This window comes from Clytia hemisphaerica, unplaced genomic scaffold (assembly GCF_902728285.1).
Source record: "Clytia hemisphaerica strain Z4C2 unplaced genomic scaffold, Clytia hemisphaerica genome assembly, whole genome shotgun sequence".
Lineage (NCBI taxonomy): Eukaryota > Metazoa > Cnidaria > Hydrozoa > Leptothecata > Clytiidae > Clytia > Clytia hemisphaerica.
In genome coordinates this window covers 878,261-890,336 of record NW_027104338.1, presented here as the reverse complement: position 1 = coordinate 890,336, position 12,076 = coordinate 878,261, and the positions used below count along the sequence as shown (strand labels likewise).

The 12,076-nt window shown below is 32.9% G+C and overlaps 1 long non-coding RNA gene across 1 annotated transcript; it reads right to left on the bottom strand.

The window, feature by feature from the left end:
• Positions 1-3,460: 3,460 nt before the first annotated feature.
• LOC136817928 (uncharacterized) lies at positions 3,461-8,792 on the bottom strand. The gene is made up of 2 exons (XR_010848170.1): positions 8,309-8,792; positions 3,461-4,584 (listed from the first exon to the last, which is right to left on the bottom strand). It is a non-coding gene; the product is annotated as an uncharacterized lncRNA (long non-coding RNA).
• Positions 8,793-12,076: the final 3,284 nt, after the last annotated feature.

The following is a 12,076-nucleotide window of genomic DNA, read 5'->3' as shown; positions in this document are numbered from 1 at the left end:
CAACGAGTTTTCACTAACTGTCACTAACCAGCAGTTAATTCATTGTTGTAGATAAAAAAACCAAGGGAAATTCAATCATTAACCAGTCAACTTTGCTCCATGTTTAAATTTTTAGCTAAAATCAGTTCATCAACCATTCCCATTGTTATATTGTTGCATTGTAGGCATTGCATTCGTTGGGTGCAAACCTTTTTCATTTTTTCATATTGCAAGTAATGTAATTTTTCAGGTATAAAATGGTCAGATTTATTCACAGTCACTTAACCTGAGATCAGATTGTGAATGTTTTCTGCACACCACGCTGAAGCTCTAAAGGGATGTGTGAAAACAAACAATCTGACGAATATGCAATCTCGAAATCGTAAGGACCGCGTTCGTCTAAAAGGACTGGGAATGACAACAAAGTTGCGCGATTGTGTTTATGAATAGGGCGCCGTATCGGTTTTTATTTTTCCAGCGCACAACAAGATTCTTGTTGAAGAATTTTCCGTGGGAGGACTATTTTCCTCAGATGTATAATTTTCAAGCGTCTTTAGAGGTTTACCGTGCGCGTAAGAAAATTATGAACATCTGTTATCAGGTTACAGTCACTTGCCTTCGTACGATTTATGTAAATATACAAACAAAATTGAAGTTAGTTTGTTGTGAAAGTTGATAAAATGTCCTGTTTTTCCAAGACCAAGAGATTTTTAATAAAATTTTCTTCAAATTCAAAGGGTTGTAAACGCTTCGACAACTGTTTTGGGAGTCAGTAATGCTTTCTATCAATTTTCGTTGTTTCAGCTAATCGATTTTCGCCAGACAGTCTCAGTGAAAAACCACCCGTTTACAACCCTTTGAATTTGAAGAAAATTTAATTAAAAATCATCAACTCGCATATCAAGGGATTTAGAATTACAGCCTATTAATGAACATTTTCTGTGACAAGATTCCTTGTCTTTTGTATCAAATCAACTCTGCTCTTCAACTCTGTCGGGAAAGAAAACACTTTTCCCATATGACCAATTTTTTACAAAAGAATCCCACTACACATTCTGCTACTTTTATGGCAACCAATTTATTTATGCTGCCTTTTTCGCTTAATTGGTTATTAAGCCAAGGAGGTCTAGCCCTCTCTTGAAGAACAAAAGGTTTAATGACCAATTTTCGACGTTAAATCTGGAATGCTGATATGAAGCGATCAAAATCTGGTGTTAAGCACGAATCTTCATTATATATTTTTACAACCCTTAGAAATTTATGAAAAGGATCGTTGATGAGAACCACTTATCTATCTAGCGTAGTGAAAAAGCACCCAAAATGAGACAAAATCACCGATTGCGAACGTGCAGCATCAACCAACCAAATTTTGTTATTCAATGCCCGAGACCGCTTCAATTTTTAAAGCCTTGTTTATACGCTAAAGCAAAAATAATTCCGCACATGTAAATGGGCCTGTGTTTGAGGCCCGGAAAAATTTTCGGGAAATAGCCTATCCGGTGGTGCGCGGATCTAGGTGATCCGTAGATTTTTTTCTTGGAAGTTGATCTTCAAATTAGTTTTCAAGGTTGGCTTAGCTTAAGTTTTAGGCAATTTCTCATAGTTTTTGAAAATGTTAACTTCATTAAAAAGTGCTGGGTTATTTTTTCATGAATCCCTTTAGAAGTTTTGCGGCGCATTTTTTGCATGCGAGTCAAGTAAACGATATAGCACTTTCACAGGATTAATTTTTGATACGCATTTCGGCGGGACGCTGATGTGACTAGTCATTGGAAATCTCCCCACACCACACATCCAAATTTCTGTAATAAAAAACTTTTAATTTCCTACCCCACTGGGTGATCAACACCCACTGGGCATAGAGACAGGGGTATCTACAATCAGCACCGAAATATTTGGCACAAAAGGGGAATTCCCTCAAAACTTTGAAACCGCAAGTGATTATTAAGTGCCTTGAAGTACAGTTTGGAAGTAGAGTTTTAACTCTAAGTTTTCACATTAGATTTAAGACTCAGGACCTTAGAATCTCAGGATCTAAAAGCTCAAAAATGTTCCAATAAAGCTAAGAATATAGCCTGGAAACCACTTAACCCCTCCCAAATCGACAAATCTAATGCAGCATAGTGGAAGTACTGAAACTGCAATTCACGCCCGACCTATAAATTCTGAAAAACGCTAAAATACCCAAAATTGCCAAAATATTTCGGCGCTCATTGTACTATAGCATTATCTAATCTTGTAAAAGGAGAATTTTTAGTTGCATTTTTCGGGATTTTGATCTTTTTATTAATATTGATTTGACTATGAGAAAGAAAGTAAAGGGTATCTATGACCTTTTTTGTGTACAATATCCTTTTTATGAATGTTTTTATATTCATAAATGGGGGGCGTACGGTATTTCGGAATTTCGGAAATCGACACTTTTTTTCGAAATTTCGAAAATCGGGCAAAATTCCTTCGGTATTTCGGAATTCTGAAATTGTTTCGGTATTGGAAATCCAGGAATTTTTGCTTCGAAATTTTGGTATTATAAACTTTTTATCCCCCTTTTTTGGAATTCATACATAAAAAATCAAATTTGTTGAAAAACTTTTTTTATGGAATTTCGAAAATTTTTGCAAAATTGTTCCGTATTTCAGAAATCGCAAACCCCGTACGCTCCCCACTTCATAATGCTTAGCATGCTCAGATTTGTAGATATCCTAAGCATAATTTAAGTATATGCATACGCCAGGCTGAAATAGTTTCAAATCGTCGAATTTTTCTCTCTACAGTATGAATACACTTCATTGATTCAAAAAGGTTTTGAAGTGGTCATACAGGATGTTGTGTTTTAAAAAGAAGCGTTTTCAGTTATATTTTCAGATTGTTTCTACTTCTCAACAGTTCCCGTTGGGCTATAATTCAGCCTAAGAACATATGCCACTTTATAAGAATAGAAGGTTTCCGGAAAAAAACACTTCTATCAGTTGAAAGAATTGTGTGCGTATCATAAAATCTAAATATTATATCTAGAATCTCTAATGCGTTGTTTCTCGAAATATCTTCAGATCATCCCTTTGAAGGCCCTGAAGAGCAAAAGTTTGTGTGCTTTTTGTAACAAATGTTGTGGGAAATATTTTGTCCCATTATTGCGAACCTTGTTTTTATTATTTTGGCCATCGAAGATAGTTTGTTCTTATAAAAAAACATGTATGCAATTTAATTTCGATAGTTGTTTTTTTTTTCAAGCACGTCAATGTTAATTGTTTTCGATTAGGGAAAGAAAAGGTCTTTAATTAAAAGTCGGTAACAATTATCCTGATGATACTAAGACATTATGATTCTTATTCAATACAATTGGCATATCTGCGCATGTACAACTCTAAACTTATTCAAGTAAACAAAAGCAACAATGAAAATGTTTGATGAATTTTGAAATATTTCAGAGAGGCCCCCAGGATGGAACTGATATAACATTTCCGTTTTAAAAAACAGCCTGTAATTTCAAAATGGATATTCTTCAACTAGTCAAAGAAAAAGTCAAAAGTTCTTAGAAAAATGTCAAAGAGTCAAATAAAACTAAAAAATAGTCGAAAAATTTCTTGAATGGGCGGATGGGTGGGGCAAAATTTATGGGTGGTTGGCGCTTTTGGACAGATTCGGGCGGAAAATGTTGGGCGCCCGAAAGCGGTGGGCGTTTTTGTTTGGAAAAAGTCAAAATTAAATTTTGAGAAAATTAAAAAAAAAAAGTCAAAAAGTCAAATAAAAGTAAAAAAAAAGTAAAAAAGTCAAATGAAAATTCAAAAAGTCAAAAAGTATCGTACACCTTTTTTCAAGTGATTTACCCCTCGGGGCATGATGTACCACTGGTATTAGTTCCGGGTAGGGTAGCTTGGGGCCACTTATAGCTTATTTTGATAGGCTGGATGGCGCTGATAAGTATGGCCTCGTGTAGTTTGGCAGACTTCATTTTTAGCTTTGCTTGAGGTGGTAACAAATCTGTGCAACTAGATGCAGCCTCTTTTTGTAGAAAAACAAACAGAAAACCATGACCAATAGACTAATTTTTCTCAAATTTTGGAGGTACTTTCATGTTTATATTATAGTTTCATAAACTTTGATGAGGTTATATATTTTATTGTTTTCTTGTTTTCTTGTGATTTTTGAAAACGAAAGTGAAAAATTCAAGATGGCGAAAACCTCTAGTTTACTACACTGGCGTCAACAAAATAGTCAAAAAGAAAAGTTTAGACAGAAGTCGATTCTAGTCTACAAGTAGGGCCGCAAAAACACCAAGATCAGTCCCTAGTAGGGTACCTTTTTCGGAGAATTTGGAAAACATATGGAAAATTCTGAGAGGTTTTTGGAAATTCAGTCCCATTCAGGGTCACTTTTTTTTCAAAAAGCCGAGTCCCACGTAGGGTCTATTTTCCGAACTTCAGCGGCACACCCCCGTCGTTCGGCAAGGGTAGCACTTCTACCGGGGGTATTCTTAACCTAGGATCCAAAATCAAGCCAAAAATTAACATTTAACATCTACGTATCTTAAGCAAAAATATGACTCTTTTGGAAGAAATTTTACCATTTCTGGGGATGATTGAAATTTCCAGGTAATCCAAAATGCTATAAAAAAATGGCAATCATAAGTGCACTTTCTTAATTTTTTTATTATGAATATTCTTATAGAGCGCATTTTTATAAAGAAACGTACATTGGTGCTCATGCCCTTACGGAACTTCCACGCGTTTTAAATGCATCGAATTTTTCATTGAAATTTGAGTTTAATTGCAATTTAAATGTAATGAAACCTGGACCTGGACAAAAATGTTAAACGAATTTAAATCGCATTGCTAGAGTAAAAACTTTGTAAATAAAATGCATCATGGAATAGCATACAGTATGCACTTTAATTGCATTGAAATAACATTTGAAAAAATAGGATATATAATTCATTAGGATTTCATTTAAAATGCATTTACCTTTTTGAAAAATTTTATAATTTTTTGATACTTCACAATTACAAATACATTTTTAACATGAAAAGAGAATTGAGGAAAATTATAAATACATTTTTAATGAACGGCGTCAAAATTAAAATGCACTTTAAATAGCAGACAAGATTTCAAATGAATTGAAAATCCAAATTTAAAATGCCTTTTCAATATCCGAAATATTTCTTATAGGAAAGATTTTTCATAAGAATTGAGAATTTGTAATGCATTATTTTTCTTTTCTTTGTAAGAATACCACTACCAGTATTCGGGTCCTTATAGGGATTTTATCGGGGCATTTTCTGAATATTTATTATTTATTATCTGAGGTTTATCGATGCTTGTATACATTGTTGAGCTGTATTCGATGGCTTATGTATTGGCTAATATTCACTCAGATTAACTGCGTTTTGAGATACAGGATACAAGTCTAATCGTTTAAGTTGCAAATGGAATTTTTTATTTAGGAGAATAAACAGAAGTTAAAGTTAAAATTTACAACGAAAATTCTAATAAAAAATTAAAAATTAAAAAATTGAAAAATAAGTCTTCGTCTTTTGTTTGGTATCGTGATTTTAATCATCCTTCAATTGTGTGTCAGTATTCCGTCGGTATATTATGGTTATACCTGAAAGTTAGAAAGAAAAATAAATATTAATAGATAAATTTTGGAAATAACATTGGAGTTGTTAAATTTAAGCCAAGAAGAGACTCTTCCTTAACATCAATTATAAACATAGTTCATGGCCTGACGGACATGTGACTGACACAACTGACAACTTGGCTTGTTAAAATAAAACTTTTAAACATCAATGTTCTCAAATCTTTTGTGTTCTAATTGCTCGTAATTTAATCAAACTAAACCGCCAATACACAAAACAATTTAGCTAACTAATTTGCTACAATTATCAATGGAGCAGAGCAATTTACCCAAATTATTCGAAAAAAATAAATGTATTTTAAACGTATCTAAGAATTTTGAACATTAAAAAATTATCACAAATTTTTACAATTTTGGTTAAGTTTCTTCTGCATTGAAGAATAAATCAAACATCAAAAACGATATTTTCTTTGTGATAAAAACAAAATTTCTGTCCTTATTATTGTGAACTAACTCAACTTACAAATCCATGGAAATACTGTGCTAGTCTCGTTTTTACAAGTAAGACAGAAAATTAGACCCTAGATTTTCATTTTTTTTGTCAGACAAAAAACTTATGATTAGAATCAGAAAAAAAGTTGCGCCATTATTTTGAAATACTATGATATGTGATAATAATAACATCAAAAAATTTTGTTCATAATTTGCGGAAGAATTCATCCTACTTCAGGATCATGCGCTACTTGCAACTAAAAACTAACATATTCTGTTATCTTGCGCGTAGAGCTTCTAAAATGGCTGCTACGCGCTCGCTTTTCCAAGTTTTTTCGAATATATAAAGTATTTGTTGTTAGACAAATATTCACTTTTTGTCCGATAAAAAACTTATCGAAAGTTTATCTGGTTCAGAGAAAAACAGTTTCGTTATTAATCGTGAGGACGGCTGGGTCACTACAATTTCAAGATTTTAAATGATTTCCCGACCCGCCCTGCATTGTGCACAAAAAGCTGTATTTGATTTTTTTTAAACTCGTGCACTGGTCGTGCTCTCAAAATAACAGAACTCCTGAAAAGTACTTATCTGTTTTCTGACATCATTTAATTTTGAAACCTACCACAATGAACTGTAATTTTTAACTCATGAAAAATAGCATATTCAATGACATATAACATTATATATTATTTTCAGATCCATTTCCTGACACCCCTGTCTCAGTAACCCTGTTAAAGTTATTTAGCCAGTGAAGATAAAATGAGCTATATGCCAATGGGAGTGGAAAACCGTTTGTTTTTAAATGAGTGGGGATCTCAAATTCTAATGTTTACAGCTCAAAAATCCAGTGAAGATGTCCTCAGTGTCTCAGTGTTTTTTTCCCAGCAGCCATGAGAGCTCTTGCAGCTTTTCAATGGGGATGAAATTTCAGGGTATTTTTATCACCATTTTTTGGCGGCTTTTTCAAGTGACGAGGGGTCCCAACGAGTCTGTTTCTAGGGGCTGTTTCCTCTAGCTTGTGAACAGCTGCGAGAGAGTTAATCAAGGAGGAGGTTTAACAAAACATGATAAACATGGATTAAAGATTTAAAATTGATGGCGAAATACTGTACTGTCATCATCAGTGTGCCTTATTTTTGACAATTACGATCTTCATTGTAAGGGTGTGATTTCGCGATAGCCGCATTCTTTTGTGATAAATATGGTTTTAAGATTACAAAAACGCTGGGTCTTTTACTTCCCCGCAGAAAAGGTTAGCTTGAAATAGAATGTTACACTGAAAGAAAGAACATGGATTTCAATTAAGTTTCAAGAATTTTGGTAACATTTTATTTGAAAGCTTGCGAAAAATCTCCATTCTGCTATGAATTCAAATAGGTGAAAATGGAAATTTTTGGTAATTCCTGTACCATTAATCATTCTATCTCTTTTCTGAATATCGAATGGACTGGCTATAGTTTTACTGAAAATATATTAGGTTGCATTTAGTCTCGTGACTATTTACTCTGTTATTAATCTTTTCTAATTTATCTTTTTACTTATTTTTTGGTTTTAAAAAATTAGAAAAAAATGAATTTCAGCAAAAAAAATTAAAACAGCATGGAATGGAAAGTGCATTTTATTTGTAAAACTATTTGAACTGCATTTTATTTTATCAAATTCGTGACCATATCGAAAAATTTAGTTTCAATACGTTTAAATATCGAATGGAAAGTGCATTTTATTTGTAAAACTATTTGAACTGCATTTTACTTTATCGAATTCATGACCATATCGAAAAATTTAGTTTCAATGCGTTTAAAAATCGAAGGGAAAGTGCATTTTATTTGTTAAAATATTTGAACTGCATTATTTTTGTCAATTCATCAGCATATCGAAAAATTTAGTTTAAATGCGTTTAAAAAATCGAATAAAAAATGCATTTTATTTGTGAGAGCATCTGAATTGCATTTTATTTTAGTGAATCCGTGGTTCACATTAAAAATATAATTTTACTACGTTTAAAAAAGTTAATGGAAAATGAATTTAATTGAAACAACATTTGAATTGTATTTTCTTTGCTCAAGTTCAACGTAATCTTTTATTATACATTTATATGTAATTTAAAGTCTAGAATTTAAATACATTTTGATACCCAATGAATTAGAAATTCATCAGAGTTTTGAACCTAGAATTTTATTCTATTTTAATGCATTCTATATTCGTTTTCAATGGAAAACGAGCATTTAGTTTCCGTAAGGGTGGTTATATCAAATTACTCACTTAACATTTTAGATAGAAGTATGTCATTGCGAAACATCATCGCCTCGTTTAAGTAAATAACAGATAACAGATTAAATTTGATGACTTTTGTATTCATAGAAAAATGAGGGAAAATGAAAATAATAGTGATTTTCTCAGCAAAATCGTGACCGATACAGGTAGAAATGACATGATCTGGATAAAAATGAGGATAACATAAGCTGTGAGATAAGTTTGGAATTTATAAAGCAAACATTGTGAACCTAAGGTAGCGGTAACTGGCAGCATCCTAGGTGGTTATTTTATAATAATCTATTTTTTCTTTTGTTTAAAAATACTGCAACATGCACGCTTTTTTTTATAAGAATGGTGTAAAATCCATTTCATCATGGATATTCTTAACTTTTTTCGGAAAATCATCCTAAAATATTCTTACAGCATTCTTAGGTTAGGATCCTAATTCAGACTAGATTTAACATTTAATACTACGTCTCAAAATTCCATGATGGTGATGTTCTTAGCGTATTCTTAATTTTTTGGCCATTTTCATCATGGGCATTCTTATAAAGTGTATTCTTATTATAAAAAAAGCGTGTATATGTTAAATGATGTCGTAAAAATATCTCTTTTCGGGTCACTGAGACAGGAATGTGGCCTAGGCACGAAGCTTAAATGTGTTCTAAAAAGTTCAAAAGCAGCCAGCGGAGAGATTTTTTAGAAATATGTGTTCTTATCCTCTAGGAGACCTTTATAGCGCTATTTGTCTCATTAAAATTATCACTACTTTATGGTTTGATGTGTTCTACAATCTAGGAAAAAAGTTTGCCAAGATAAACTTGTAAAATATTTGTTTTTCTCCATGAAAGATGTGTTCTGATTACCTAGACAACAAGAACACGTTAGATGAACTTGATTATACCCCTGTCTCGTCAGAACACACCATTATTTCTAGCTGATTAATTCTCGAAGATCTTATCAGAACAGATCGAAATTTCTAGATGAAACATACTCTCAGAAACACCCCTGTCTCAGTGCCCCGGTGGCATGATTTCAGTACATGATTTTTTTCAGTACATGGTTTCAGTACATGATTTTTTCCTACGTCACTGCAGTAATCAAATTTTTATTGCACTCATTTGTAATCATCCTAAATGGCTTGGGAATTCAAGAACTGTTTTTTATTGTCGCTGTCTTTATTCAATTTATATCTCAATTCACAAATGAGTGCAATAAAAATTTGATTACTGCAGTGACGTAGTAAAAAATCATGTACTGAAACCATGTACTGAAAAAAATCATGTACTGAAATCATGCCACCGGGGCACTGAGACAGGGGTGTTCAGAACACATCAGAAAAATGTCGCCTCACCGGCTGCTTTCGAAAGTTGATAGCTATAAACCACTTAGCGGTTAGAAAAATATGCCATTGCGAAACATCATTGTCTCGTTTAAGTAAATAACAAATCATTTTTGATTAAGTTTGATGACTTTTTTGTTCATAGAAAAACGAGAGCAAATGAGTGCTTTTTTCAGCAAATATCATGACCGATACCATGTTTGTGGCAGATTTCGACGAATATAAAAAACCTCTTCTCACAGACCCGGTAGGATTTTTAGCCAGTTGCGGGGGGGGGAGATAACGAACTGAAACTCGATGGGGATTGATATTTCCATATTTTTTATGTCTGAGGATTAAAATTCCATTGTTTTCAAGTGCAGTGGAAGTGGGGAATAACATTTTTGAAGTGAGGTTTTGTTTATTTGATTATTTTTAGTAGGGATAAAAGTTTGGAGTATAATTTTCCACTGGTGACGATATTTAGGCCAATTTTTTCAGTGGAAAGAGGTTCCCTTGGTTCTGTGAGAAAGAGATGTGAAAAGTGACTTTTTATTTCTATTTTGATATTTTTCAAACAGAAAACGTGTAAGTGATGTAACGGGACTTCCCCCGAACTCCAACCGCATTTTTAAGTTGGAATCACTGCTCCTTAAAAGCAGGAAATTTTCTCCCCACCCCCTCTTTGGCATATAGCTCATTCATTTCATATCCACGAATTATGAAAAAGTCTAACTCACAGCCCCGTTGGAGCCCTCCACCCCAAACCCGGCGAAAAAAGCATTATTGTCATTGGAAGTAATATGTCACCCCAGTGAGAGTAAGCTAAGACTATCAGCTCAATGAGACAGGGGTGTTACATGATACAGCAGGATCAGAAAGCTGTTAGCAATAACGTTTCATTGTCAATCAAAATAATAAAAGAATCGTGACATACACGTTTTTTTTTATAAGAACGTCAAAAATTTTCGAAGCCTTCGGATGTTCTTAGTTTTTTATATTTGAAGCCTAAAAATGTTCTTAAAATGTTCTTATTTTCAGCATTTTTTGAGCATTTTGATGTAATTTCTTAAGAAAATGCATGTTTTTAAGTCTCCAAAGCCTTAGAATGTTCTTAGAATGTTCTTAAATTTTTGGGCCTCGAAGCCTTATGTTCTTATATAGTTTGTTCTTATAAAAAAAGTGTAGGTACAATAATGGGAGGGGGCGTACGAGAGAAAAATCGGTATATAGTGAAACTGAAAGATTTTAGATGTTCTTATAAAAGAGTGTAATATAACGCTTTCCCATTTTCAGGATTAAGTTAAGATTAAGTAAGATTTTGTTGCTTAAAGAATTCATATATCATATGGGAAAGTCAAAATGTAAACAGCTTTAGTTTTGTCGAAAACTGATACGCCCTTTCTTATCAGAATCAATAAACACTTTTCTGAAATTGGGTGCTTGGGGACTGCTGAATTGCAAGTCTGACAGCAAAAATCTGATGTATGTTTATAATTGCCTTAAGTGTCTCCCCCGGGTATTTTTCTGGAGGGAGAGGTTGTCCTGTCAAGAGAATAGACCTTATCGGAGTTTTTGATTTTTCTAAAAAAGTGATGCATTGTGGGATTGTTTCGAGTGTATTACAATAGAAATCTCTTAGGAATTCCTCGATGGAATTCTATTGCAATACACTCGAAACAATCCCACAATGCATCGCTTTTTTAGAAAAATCAAAAACTCCGATAAGGTCTATTGCAGTGAATACCCAGTTGGTACCGTAACAGAAATCGTAAAATAGAAAACAGTGGGAGATTTTGTGTATTATTATTAAAAGTTTATAATAATATCAAAGAAAACTTTCTCATTGTTAATGTACCAAAATAATTTTACACATAGGCCTACACGTCTTTTTTTTATTAGAACCTAGTTTATAAGAACATATAGGCTGAAATTCGTCGAAAAATTAAGAACATCTTAAGAACATGCCCAGCCTCAGTTTGGAAAAAAATGACAAGAAACTACAATTTTTTCCTCTTTTTAAGCAGTTTTAACCGAATTTAGGGGTGGATCTTCAAAAGTCGAGAGTCAAATATTATCCAAATTTTGCTAAATTTAAGTCCTCTTTATTTTGTATCATATTGTCGATTTAGAGTAGTCTGAAAAATTAAGAACGCATTTAAGAATATTTTAGGCTGAAAATTGCTAAAAAAAGTAAGCACATTCAAGCTCAGCCAAATTTTAGGTGTTCTAATAAAAAAAAACGTGTAGCTGACACTAAACATTCTACGAGATTTCGGTATTGCAGGCCGTTTTTACTTCGGAATTTTATTAATCTTGCAAAATTTATTTAGTAGTTCGAGCAACATCCTCATGCACGTACTTTCAGATGCCTCAAAGCTTCAATTACATGGTATATTACGCAAACCTAGTGTAGTGTAAATATGTCACAAAATAGTTTTGTATTCATGGAA